Below are 12780 nucleotides of genomic sequence, written 5' to 3' on the forward strand. Positions count from 1 at the left end.
ATGTAATCCCTTCTTTGACGGTTATCTTTATCCAATATTTGGTATGGGTATTCCTTCACCTTTTGATTATATCTCCTAGTAACCGGTGATATATCTCCAGGATCATTGTCTTTATCAATGTATCCCCAGCGGATCATCTTTCATTTACCTTTTGTCGGCAATGATTGTTTCTCCCTTTGATTGGTCATCATTTTATACCTAGTATTTGGTATCCTGATGCCCTTTCTTTTCGGTCGATTTATCCTTTATAAACCTAGTAACCGGTTGTGGATAATCTTCCATGCTAGTATGTTATCTATGTTCTGACGGTAATAGATAGTATATCTCACGCGCTCTTTGGTCAAAGTCTTTTGTTCTTCCCCCAGTCGAGTAAGATTCGTACCCCCCTTTTTGTGGAGTCGAATGCCCATCATGTAATCGAGTTTGCTTCTAGCCCTCTTTTGGATGATGAGTGTCTTGGAAATATTCCCCAATTCACGCCTTGGTTGGTCACCTATTATATGCCCAGTAACCGGTATCCTTGGTGTTCCTTCCTTTCTGCTCCCTATTATAACTTTTGTCCCCTATGGAATCAGATTTCCTGAGTCGAAATATACCTTTTTTGGGTCTTCCTCAGATGATTTTGGATGTTTGATATCTCTCACCCTCATACCGGTCTTAGATATTCATTCTCCCTGAGCATGTTGTTCTCTCACCCTTATACCGGTGTTACGATCACATGTCTCCTTGAGCTTATTACCCAGTAACCGGTAATACCTCATCCTGTTGTTCCCTCAGATGAGTCCTATTTGGACATTTTTTTTCCAGCTGAGTCCCTTTGTGGATTTTCCCCATCTGAGCCCGGATTTTCATCTGAAGTATTCTGTATGGATAGTGTTGTTGTATTGGCATATGACACAATACATGCACCTTTGAGTCAGCTCGAGTCTTTCCATTGATTTATTTTCATGGAACTCCTCTCGTGTCTCTCAGCAAGTTCTAAGTCGTGACCTGCTCACGCATTTTATTTCTTTTCTTATCCCCATAAGAGTCCCAGAGTCTCTGTCCCATCGAATGTGTTACTCATCTGGATTGTCAGTTTCTCCTAATTTCTTTTCTCTTCGTGGACACATATCTCCACAGAATACTACCTTTTGCATACATACACTTGCATCATGAGGTCTCTTAGGGACCAAAATTCGTATCTTTGTTATTATTTAAGCCCATTCTACCTCGTCGAGACGAAGATTTTAACCTTCACTTCTCCGGCTAGAATGACCTTAAATAGGGGCATCATAAAATTTGCATTTGCATTGCCTCAAGGATCATAAGCATCTTGGCTCCTTACCTTTGGGGTGGAATCTTTTGTGAGTTGGTTTGAGATCACCAATCATCCTTGAATTGTATATCATTGCTTTTCTCATTCTTATTTACTAACCAAAAGCACAAAAATATGTCACTGACATCTTTTGTTTGTAGCTTGAAGAGTCACAAGGTCTAAAGCTTCTAGGAGACCCTATGTGCATGGATATGGTCAAGAGAAGATGAAAGCAAGCATGGAAATGGTTGCCAAAGCTCTCATCCATTAAATATGCCTCCCAAGTATCTCAATTCATCATTTTTATCAAAGCAAATCAAAGGGTTTGAGGCTTGTTTCCCAAGGAAACCCTAATCCATCTGTTCATCAACTGTGCCTTGCTCCTGAAGCAACCTCAAACCATGATCAAATGTAATCAAGGGAAGTTCTTTAATTAATCATTTCATGAATATTTGAACTTATTTTAGTGTCCTCAATCATCAATTCATCAAGATATGAGGTTTGGATTTGAGAAGATGATCAGTCAATTAATCTAACTAGTTTGAAATACACTGAGAGCTAACTTTTTATGTGTTGGTCACATGGAGATGACCCCAAGAGAAAAACTGTTCTTAAAGACTATATGAACAACTTTCATGTTCATAAAAAAATGATTTGAAGCTTGGAAGGTCATCCTCCATTCCAAAACATTATAGGTCATTTTGACTGAAACCCTAATTTTGGGTTAACTTCCCAAGGACATAACTCCTTCATTTTTCATGATTTTGAGGTGATATCAAATGAATTGGAAATATTAAGATGTCTACTTCAAATGTTATGTTGAGCAAAATTCCAAAATATCAAAATAAATACATGTGATAATGATAAACATTATAGGTCACTTTGGACCAAATGCATTGAAATGTGAAAAAGTCCAACTTCAAGTGCCCATAACTTCTTCATCAAAAATCCAAAAGATTCAATATTTAGGTCCAAATTGATTGCCTTCAAAATATATAAAACTTCCATGTTGAAGGTTTCGTCATTTGGAGCTTGTATCATTGAGACGGAAGGGCTTCAACTTTGGCCAATTTTGAAAATCTCACATATGCATGTTTTGCACCCTACACTTCAAGTCCAATTTTCATTAATTTCCAAGGCCCAAAGGGCGTTTTGATCAACATAACATTTGTTCCTTATGAAATAAGCTTTCCAACCATTACTCATAAGGTTGCATTTCAAGTATGGACATGGCATTTTCAAAGACTTAAATGTAATAATGCATTTTTGGAAAATCATTTCAATTGTCATGCATGAGTTAATACAGTCCAATCTGCACGTCCATTTTGCTTTCATCATGCATTAGCTTCCAATTCCAAGTGGAATTCGGCCCTCCATGCGCCTGTACATGCCCATGCATGTAGGCCCTTTTCCATTCATGCAAGCTTTGGTTCATGCATTCAGCATTATTTCTCCTATAAATACAATGCCTTGGTTTCATAATTTCACAACCTTAAGGCGCCCCAATTATTGCTGAATTGAAATCCTAGCCATCACTAAAGGAACTAATCCATTTTTCTTCAAATTTTTCAGATCTGAATTTTGATTTCATTGATCAATCTTCAGATCTCAAAGTTCCTAAGCCTTCTCTCTTTGATCCATAATTTCTACTATAAGCAAAAGCATCCAAGGATTGTGACTCAAAGCCTTGCAATTCAAAGGTTTACTTCAATTGTTAGTTGCTTCGATTCAGCTTGTATAGTGCTCAATTTTCATCGTTGTTGTGTGATCTGAAGTCCTCTGTATAGAGGCAACATTGCTACGCTTTTAATTTTTGAAAATCATGAAGTTCATATGAACACCACAGAATTTCCACTTCTGATTTCTCTCAATATAGAGATCTAGAATGGAATTGAATGGTACAGGGGTGATGTACATCACCCCAGTGTAGCACCTCAAATTTGCACCCCCTCATTTGTACATTCATTTCATTTTTAGGTCACTAACATCACATTAACATTACCTTGTCATTGCATACACTACGCCAAAAACTGGAATAGACAGCGCACCTTAGAGGGCACTTTATTACAAAAGCGCACTCTAAAGTGAAGCGAAAAAATAAGGAGCGAACAACTGGAATAGACAGCGCACTTTAGAGGGTGCTTATGTAATAAAGCGCCCTCTAAGGTGAAGCGAAAAAATAAGGAGGAGATAGAGGGACAACAATACAAGGAGCTTTTTAGAAAGCGCCCTCTAAGGTTACCCTTAGAGGGCGCTTTTAAAAAAGCGCTCTATAAGTCCATGTACATTTCCAGTTTATAAAGCGCTTTTGGAAAGCCTTAGAGAGCGCTTTCATAAGCGCCCTCTTAGGCCCCCTTTAGAGGGCGCTTTTTTTCCACAAGCGCCCTCTAAGGTCCCCTTTAGTAAACATTAAAATTATAACATACTGCGCATTTTGTTATTTCACTCTCTGTTATTTTCGTTCTTTTTCACGTTAGGGTTCTCACTGCTACGATTTTCGCTACTTCTAAGGCGTTCTCCTTCCACCTCTGTTAGATCTACGACGTTTCCTCCTTCTATTAATTCGTTGTTAGCTGTTCGATTTTGACACCATAGGTATTTTTCTAATCTTCATATTACTTGGTTTCTCTTCTGACGTTCGCTATTGTTCATTTTTGGTTTCATTTTTCTTGGTTCATACATTTATTGAGTATTCTCAACAATAATTATTGTGTTGCAATGCTAGCAATGGAGACTAGGCATTATGGGTTAAATTTCACCAACTGTTCCATTTTTTTTAGTTCTTTATTATTAACTATGATTAAAATGACTCTTTATTTATTGATTTATTGATGTTATATATATATATATATATGGTTAGGGTGAAACTTTTTTCGAATTGATGCAGATACTTGTGTCTTGAACCCTATCCGGAGGAGAATTTGGAGTTTCTTAAATCACAGAATATTCGTCTATTTCAATTTGGAATTGAGGGGAAAACGGTAATTTTTTATATTCGTATTCATCATATATATGTTCAAATGTGTTTAATCATGTTATTTCAATGTATGATGTTTTGAATTGGGTTTTGATTGTTGTTAAAAAGTCTGTGGTTGTTTGAATCATTCTGAATTTTGTTAATGAAATTTCATTGAAATCATGAAATGTATGTGTATTACTCAAAGTTTGAATTTTTTTGTGATTGTGTTATTTTTGCAGATTATTAGATTAGGGTTTTAGGTTTAATTGTATAATTAGGGGAAAAAGGGGGTTTGGGGTTTATCATAAATATGGGTTGGTGTTAGCTGCTAATAATCATGAAATTTGACCTATGTGGATTCGTGATTCATTTTTGGTTTTATCTCTCTTTTTTTTATTTTAGAGTTAATAAATCTTTGTATTTTTCTGCAGGAAGTTTCTTTACCTATTCTCAGTGATTCTATTATGGAGGCTTTGAAAATTTTACTTGGTATTTGAAGCAAGCTTATTCAACTTTGAAATGCAGATTTTTTGTATATCTTTGTTGGTGTTTCTCTTGTTTGTTAGATATCTAATTCCTTAATTTTGTCTGGTTTCAGATGTGAGAAATCACCCTGTTTTGATTCATTGCAAACGAGGAAAGGTATAAGATTGATCACTTGCAAGTTTATCTTCTCAATTCTGAATTTCTATTTTGAATTCCTAATTGTTTGTTCTAATGATGATTTTTCTTTTGTAATGCAGCATAGAATAGGTTGTGTAGTTGGTTGCTTCAGAAAGATACAGAACTGGTGTCTATCTTATGTGTTTGAGGAGTACCAGCGCTATGCTGGTGCTAAATCCAGGACAATGGATTTAACATTTATAGAGATGTTTGACATCATAAATCTTAGGCAGTGCCTCTACAGCATCATCTACCAGTATCAAGGTGCTTCAAAGAAGCGCATATTGATGTATCAAGGCGAGACTACACAGAAGCCACCCCGTTTGACATCGTTTTAGCTGCTGCACTGGCTATCAACTCCATTTTTGGATTTGGTAGAGAACTCATACTTCAAAGTAATTTTTTGGAGTCTTTGAACATATATCCTTAGGGTTTTTAAAGATCTTTTGAGTACTGCTATTGACATGCATATTCTCAGAGATGCTTTTGCTACTTAGTTTTATTCATAGTTAACAATAAAGAACTAAAAAAAACATACATCTCAGAGATGCTTTTGCTACTTAGTTTTATTTCTTTTTAAGTTATGAATTGGTTGTATATTTAGAATCTTTAGTAGTTAAACGATTATATATCAGTGGATTGTTGTATATGTATGGATTGTTGTATATAAGGCTTGTTGAATGCAATGTGTGAAAAAGGGCTTCAAATTATACAGTTTTAGGTGTACTGCTTCAATATACAGGTTGTCTAAAATAAATAAATAAATATAGCACTTTTTAAAAAAAAAATTTAAATAACCACCCACTTTAGAGGGCACTTTCCAAAATAAGCGCCCTCTAAACCCTTTAAATTTCCATTTTAGAGGGCGCTTTCCAGTAAAAGCGCCCTTTAAACCCTTAAAAGTTTCCACTTTAGAGGGCGTTTTCCAGTAAAAGCGCCCTCTAAACCCTTAAAAGTGTCCACTTTAGAGGGCGCTTTCTTTAAAAAGCGCCCTCTAAAGTGGCCCTTAAAGGGCTTAAAGAGCCACTTTAGAGAGCGCTTTCACCAGGAAGAAAAGCGCTGTCTTTACCTATGCCAGCGCCAGATTAGAGGGCGCTTTAAAGCGCTGTTATAGGCCAAAAAAAGCACCCTCTTTTCCCTTATTTGGCGTAGTGATATCATGTTGCATCTTATCAGTCAAGACTGGTATCAAGAGGATTCATCTGTGCAAGAGACCAAGCATTTCCATGAGATGAAGGCCCTATGCTTGTTCTAGAGAGCTTGTGTGAACCCAAGGTTCATTTTGATGCAATTTGGCCAAGTGTTGAAAGCTCAAAGTCCATAGTGCAGTTATAGGTCATCTGGGCCCATAAAAGTCAACTGCAAGTCAACTGAGGGCTAGGAGGTTGAGAAATGGTTTGAGACACTTCATTCATGTCCAAAAGAGGTTCATTCATCATGTCAAACATCTACCTTGAAGATTTTGAAGCCAGATCAAAAGTTTCCAAAAATGGAAAGTGACCTGTAATTTTAAGTTTCCAAAAATGGCAAGTTTTTGGACCAACTTCAACCCAACTTTCCAACATCAAAGAAGCTTGAAATGAATTTTTGTCCAACATGAAAGTTGAAGATATTTCTCTCCCATTTCCAAAAAGTCTAAGATCATGAGCATCTGATGAATGGTTGAGAAGTTATGAGCAAATGATCACCAAGTGTGCATGAAACTTCAAAGTGCCATAACTTTTGGTTCAAAACTCCAAATTGTGTGGCTCTTCTTGCATTTTTCTCCTCATGACTCATACTTTCCGAATACCTCATTACATTGCATGGAACTATCTCATACAACCATTTGCTCATGCATGAAGTTTTTGAAGGGAATTTGCCAAAATCAAGATTGGTTAATCACATGAATATAATTCCATTTCTAATGTGTGCATGGGGTGATTTTGAGTGAATTTGGGCCCTTGTTGTGTACTGTTCACGTAGGTTTCCCATGCATGAGGTGAAATTATCAAATTGTGCATACACCTTATATCTCCCTAATCTCCATTAACCTTGGCTTAGTGATTAATCTCAGATTAATTAACAGAGGGTATAAAGGCTTAATTGTAACTGTATTGAGGATAACACACAGTTTCAGATCTAGAATTTGAGTTTTCATCCAAAATTTCTCTCACAAAGAATTTCAAAATCCCATGCATAAACACCATTTCTCTTGGTAAATTGTTGATCCTGGTGAAGTTTAGAGCAAGAATCAACTGATATTTTGTCCAATTCGTGCCAGAACCGTACACACACTAAGTTTGAAGATGAACATGGCACATAGAGTTTGAGCTGGATTCAAGAGGAATTAGACATCCATACATACACAAAGCTTCATATCAGAGTTGATTGAGTGGATTTGGACGTTACTGGGGGCTCGAACACACTGTTTCTTCACATTGATCTTCAAGAAGGTGAAATTTCGATCTCCATTATTTGCCAATCTATGTACATATTTGTGTAGATCTTTTAACACTGATGAATCTGGTGGAAATTTCACATGAAATGATGAACTATTGACTGAGATATATGTGATTGAAGTTTTGATGTGTGATATACTTTGCTTCGATTTGCATTCATGGTGATGATTTAGCATGAATTGGTACCAGATTCTTGATGTACGTTGAAAGTGCTTTTAAATGATGTAAGAATTTTGAGTTTCTGGAAATTTTTGTATGAAGGTTCACTGTTCATCATCGTCTTCGCGAGGAAGACGATGTAGCGTCCACTTTGCGACGGTTTTGCGTCCATCTGGTTTTGATTAGGGTTTTGGTCCAAAACACCGTCGTTTTGGCCAGCGAATGGTGAAACGCCAGCGTTTCAGTAGCAAGCGCGCGCCTCATTTGAATCCTTCCTCAGTTCGATTCTGGCCGAAGCCTTTTTTCAAATTGTTCTCTCATTTTAATGTTTCCCTCCATTTTCATATGCTATGATCATTTTTATTTCACATTTTTTAGCCAACTTTAAAAATTCATATCTCATTGAATATTAATACAAATGATCCCCAATATTTTGCCAAATGATCCTTGTGATTGTAGCACCTCAAATTTGCACCTCCCATTTTGTACATACATTTTCATGTTAGGTCATTAACATTACATTGTCCACTGCATAGCATTGCATTGTCCATTTGCCCAAGGGCAAGTCATCAGTCAAGACTGGTCAGGAGATCCAGTTAATCAAGCAAGCAAGTGCAATTCCTATTGAATCAAAGCCCTATGGTTGGTTCAACAAGTTCATGTGATCTAGGGATCATTTTGAAGTGGTTTGGCCAAAGATTGGGTGATCAAAGCTCAACAGTCAAGCTGAAAGTTATCTGAAACCCTAGAAAGTCAACTATGGTCAACTATGCATGAAATCATGGATTTGAAGGGGGGAGATGGTTTGAGAGGCCTCATTCATGTCCATACAAGTCTCATTTGACATTTCAAAGATCAACATTGAAGAATTTGAGGTCAGATGAAAAGTTTCCAAAAATAGTAAGTGACCTGTAATTTCAAACTGCCAAAAATGGAAAGGTTTTCTCCTCAAGATTACATGTCAAAGAAAGCTTCAAATGAAATTTTGTCCAACATGAAAGTTGAAGATCTTGCTCTCACCTTTCCAAAAAGTCCAAGAACATGAATTTCTCATGTATGGTTGAGAAATTATGGGTCAATCATTGTCAAGAAATTTTGAACTTCAAGCTTGCATAACTTTTGCACCAAAAGGCCAAATGAAGTGGGGTTTTTTGCTACATTCTCCTTTTAACATGAGCTATCATAATCATGCATTACCATTCATCAAATCTCATCACAAAAATATTGCATTTTCCATGTGAATTAAATTTGAATTTGGAGGGAAAAAGATGAATTTGAAAAATAAGCATTGCATTCACTTGGTTCCACCTGCATTTGCCTCCAAAACCATTTTGCAAGTGAATTAAGCATGAAAACGTGTATTGTAGCAGCATTTCCATGCACATGAGGTGGTTTGACCAATTTGCACATACACTTGCATTTTCATTAATCTTGCATTTTGGCTTAACCTTGATTAACAAAGATCATTAACAGCACATATATAACTCTAATCCTAACTGAATTCACCATTAACACATCATTTGAACCAGATCTAGATCCAAACACAAAAATTGCACAAACTTTTTCTCTCCACTTTTCTTCAAAATTCTCCAAAAACCTTGCATTGATCTTGATATATCCTTGATCCATAAGCATTTTGGAGTGGAATTGAAGCAAGATCTCATCATTTTCGTGTTGTTTCAAGAACTGTCAAAGTAAGCTTCATCAATGGCAAATACGAATTTGAGCTACGTCAAGCATCCTTGAGCCTCGATCCTTCTTCCATTCATCAACCTGAGCATTGAAGAACTTCTGTTTGCACATCACAAGGCCAGAAAACTCCAAATCCAGTTCTGCAATCTTTGAAGGTTAGGAATCGATCCTCATAATTCTTGTAATTGTGATGTGCAATCTGTAGATCTTTGATCCATGAGTACATTGAGCTTCGTGGTTTTGATTTTCATCAAGTATTGAGAAAGTTCTTGTGATTTTAAGTTTGATAGCCAAAACTTCTTCTGCTCGATCCATTCATTATAGCAAGAATTAGGTTAAGTTGATGCTGGATTGTTGATGTGCATGGAAAGACGAGTCTAGTGATATATCCATTTTTCATTTCTGTGAAAAAATGTTCGTGACCTGGAAATCTTTGATGAACATGATGAATATGTGAAGAACCCTAATATTTCATTTGCCAGATCGTGTTTGATCCGTGTTCTCACCTGTTTGCATGTTTTTTATGTTTCTCGTCCCATGCACCAGTCATAACTTGCCACGTCGTTTAAATGAAACGACGTGTTTCATGTAGTGGGCGCTCAATTCAAATTTTGAGCCGGTTCGATCCTGCTCCAGCGCATTTTCATTTTAGGCTTTGGCATTTTCTTGTACCTTATGTTACCATGTTCATGTACCATTGTGCATTGCATTTTAATTTTTTCCACTCATTAGAAAATTCATAACTCCTAAAATATTTGTCCAAATGAGATGAGATTTTTTTCACAATGATCCTCAAGATCTCTACTATTTGTTGATTATTTTTCCAAGATTTGTGCTCGGTTGGATTTTAAAATTGCCTAGGGTTTATGTTTACATGTGTTTTCTTGCACCTTGCTTGCTATTTTGGTTGTGAAATGGTGATGCTTAATCCAATGAAGCTGAAAATTTACATGTGTAAACTAGAGATCCTAATTGACATTTTGGCATTGAGTGTGTGATTTTATCATTTCTGGTTGATGAGATATGCTCTGTTGAATGTAGGTGTGACAATTTGTGTCACACCTTTGCTTGCTTGACTTGTGGATTTTATTTACCATGCCTATTGAATGCCAAATGACCTGAATTTTTGTATGATGATACTTCTGGATGTTAGGATTGAGTATGAATTTTTGTAGAATTTTTGAGTGCATTTCCAATTTGTTTGAGATCTTCTCTTCTGTTTGACCATTTGTGGACTTTTTGAGAGTCATGAACTTCTATGATTTGTGAAATTCTTGATGTTTATTGGATGGACCTGAAATTTTGCACATGTATTCTAGACACCTTGAAGTTTTCCATGGCTTTGGTTTGATGCATTTATCTTGTACCAATTCTGTTTTATGCTTGCTTGAAGTTGATGTATGGTTTTGTGCCTTGTTTGAGCTTGTTTTGCCTTGCCTTGCCTTATGGATTTTATTTGACATGCTTCCACTTATCCAAATGACTTGAATTTTGGTGTGATGATCCTATGATGAATGCTGTTTAGCCATGATTTTCCTTGGGGTTTATTGAATTGTTTTTGAGTTGATGTGGATTGGATCATTCTGTTTGGTTCTATGAGCTTTGAACTTGCATGTTTTGCCTTCTTTGCCTTATGAAATGAAATTGGTTGGTGATATGGACATGAGACCAATTGGATTTTGTTCCTAATTGATTAATCTTGATTCTAGATAATTTTCATGTTCTGTTTTGGTTTATTGCTCCAATTTTGACCCTAGGCCTTGTCCTAGTGGTTAGTGCTTAATGTTTGAGCTTTGTTTCAGGTCAAAGAGTACAATTGCTTATACTTGATGATGTGCACTCAATTGGAGTTGGTCCATTACTTGTTTATGACTAACCTTGAGTTTGTTTTGTAGGCTTTGAGACTTGTACTTAGGCCTTGTGGCTTGCACCTTTGTGCATTGCTTTGCTTGATTGTTGTTTGACTGTGTACAGTTAACTGTTGACCATTGTCTGTTTGACTTTTGTTTGAGTTGTGTACTGATTATGTTGGATTGTTTTCAGGTACCTTAGTTGCTATAGTTCCTTTGTGAACTTGCTTTTTGCTTTGCTTGATAGCTTGAGCATTGAGGTATAATGTCTCTAACTTCATGTAGTCTGGAAGACCTGGCCTGTTATTTGGTCAGGCACCTGTCTGAAGTCCTCCTTAAGAGGCAATGCTTGTGTTTGTTTATCTTTGTCCCTGTACGTATCAAAGTCCTTTGATAAGGCAATTGGCAGATACAAGAGATGTGCAACCCATCTCCTGCTATTCAGTTGAGTCATCCCTTTGCTCACACAACTGGTGTTGATGCATTGTGGATATTAACCCAAGATCCTTGTACAGTTGCACAGTTGAGTCAGTCATATGTGTAGAAGGGTTCCCACTTTCTGAACCCACACTTTCTTTTGTCTGAAGCTCTCCCAGACCAGGGATAAGAGCTGTGAGGCACACCCCTCACTTCCCATTTCATCTGCTTCACCCTAATTCTCAATGTTAGGGTTAAGAGCTAACATCACCCTGATACAGTGGCTTGTTTGTCGAGGTTGACATGACCCCTTGACTAAAGCCTAGCCTTGTTTGAGCCCCTCTGTTTGTATATAGTGTGTGTGCTTGCTGTGTGCTTTGTATGACTGTTGTGCTGTTTAGGATAGCTTGCTCCCTGTGCAAGTTAGATAGCAACCTTAACTTAGGGATGATATGCATGATAACATCTAGGCTCGAGTCGTAGTCTCCCTAGTTGTGTCTCCCTTTGTTATCTGGTTAGGCTAGTCCTGTGTCCCTGCGTAGGGGAACTACGTCGCCCTGATCCTCATACCAGATGAGGTACGTAGGCAGGAGATGAGCTGATCTCTCCGGGCGCCCTTTTTGTTTTGTCTTTGTGTGTGTTAGGAGATGGATGTAAGACCAACGATTGGCATTCTGTATCCTCTTGTTGTGTGCTTGGAGTCTGATGTAAGTCCAACAATTGGCATTTGGTTTCCAGTGTGTGTGTGTTTGGTTCGGACTCTGATGTAAGTCCAGCGATTCGCATTCGGTTTCCATGTTTGCCTGTTTTGTGTAGGAGTTTGACGTAAGCCCAGCGATTGGCAGTCGATTTCCTGTGTTGTTTTGCTTTGCGTGAATTAGCTGAGCTACGAGTGCTCTGATTCTTCTTTAGTCCGAGAAGATACGTATGCATAGGATGCGACATCCTAGCGAGCACGTTTCCCCTGGTCCCGAACTACATCGACTCTGATGTCTATGCCTGATAGACTACGTAGGCCCAGGATGCGATATCCTGCCGAGTCAGCTTCTCTTGTCTTTCCTGTGTCTCTTTCAGCCAGTGTTTGATATTTATTTGAGCAGTGTTTTAGCAACCATATTCCTTCCTTTTGTGCGTGGATCCCGTCGAGTACGACGGATGCGTAGGGGTGCTAATACCTTCCCTTCGCATAACCGACTCCCGATCCCATTCTCTTTGGTCGCAAGACCATGTCTTTTCCAAGTTTACTTCGAGCGTTTCCTTTCCCTCTTTTGGGATAAATAACGCACGGTGGCGGCTCTGTTG

General features: G+C 37.6%; 1 long non-coding RNA gene across 1 annotated transcript; it reads left to right on the plus strand.

The window, feature by feature from the left end:
- Positions 1 to 4177: 4177 nt before the first annotated feature.
- Positions 4178 to 4898, plus strand: LOC127121109 (uncharacterized). Its single transcript, XR_007803315.1, has 3 exons — positions 4178 to 4278; positions 4688 to 4745; positions 4855 to 4898. It is a non-coding gene; the product is annotated as an uncharacterized LOC127121109 (long non-coding RNA).
- Positions 4899 to 12780: the final 7882 nt, after the last annotated feature.

The sequence above is a fragment of the Lathyrus oleraceus genome, chromosome 2, assembly GCF_024323335.1.
Source record: "Lathyrus oleraceus cultivar Zhongwan6 chromosome 2, CAAS_Psat_ZW6_1.0, whole genome shotgun sequence".
Lineage (NCBI taxonomy): Eukaryota > Viridiplantae > Streptophyta > Magnoliopsida > Fabales > Fabaceae > Lathyrus > Lathyrus oleraceus.